This window comes from Capsicum annuum, unplaced genomic scaffold (assembly GCF_002878395.1).
Source record: "Capsicum annuum cultivar UCD-10X-F1 unplaced genomic scaffold, UCD10Xv1.1 ctg63776, whole genome shotgun sequence".
NCBI lineage: Eukaryota > Viridiplantae > Streptophyta > Magnoliopsida > Solanales > Solanaceae > Capsicum > Capsicum annuum.
In genome coordinates, this window is record NW_025872857.1 from 1 (window position 1) to 760 (window position 760).

The window sequence follows — 760 nt, forward strand, 5'->3', positions numbered from 1 at the left end:
GACGGTAGGCTGAGGGTTGGGTCTTGGAATATAGGGACCCTTCAGGGTAAGTCCATAGAGCTTGTGAAGATTCTTAGGAAGAGGAGGATCAACCTTGCGTGTGTCCAAGAGACCAAGTGGGTAGGGTCTAAGGCTAGGGATGTGGATGGTTACAAGCTGTGGTACTCTGGGAGCGAGAGGCGTAGGAATGGAGTTGGCATCTTAGTAGATGAAGAGCTTAGAGGTCAGGTAGTGGAGGTGAAGAGGATCAACGATAGGTTGATAACTATTAAGTTGGTCATTTGGGGGTTTACCCTGAACGTGTGTAGTGCTTATGCGCCGCAAGTGGGATCGGAGGGGGAGGAGAAGATGCGGTTCTGGGAGGCTTTGGAGGAGGTGGTGAGAGGCGTGCCCAGTTCGGAGAAGATTGTTGTAGCAGGGGATTTCAACGGGCACATCGGGGCGCTACCGGGAGGCTTTGGGGATGTGCATGGTGGTTTTGGTTTTGGGGAGAGAAATGAAGAGGGGGCGACCCTATTGGAGTTTGCGAGGGCCTTTGGGCTGGTGGTGGTGAACTCGGGCTTCCCGAAGAAGGACGAGCACCTGATCACTTTTCGAAGCGCGATAGCCAGGACCCAGATTGACTTTTTGTTGCTTAGGAAAAGGGATAGGGCGTTGTGTAAGGACTGTAAAGTCATCCCGAGTGAGAATCTTTCGACCCAACATAGGCTTTTGGTTATGGATTTGGGTATAAAGAAGAATAGAAAGAGGAGGAGTAAGG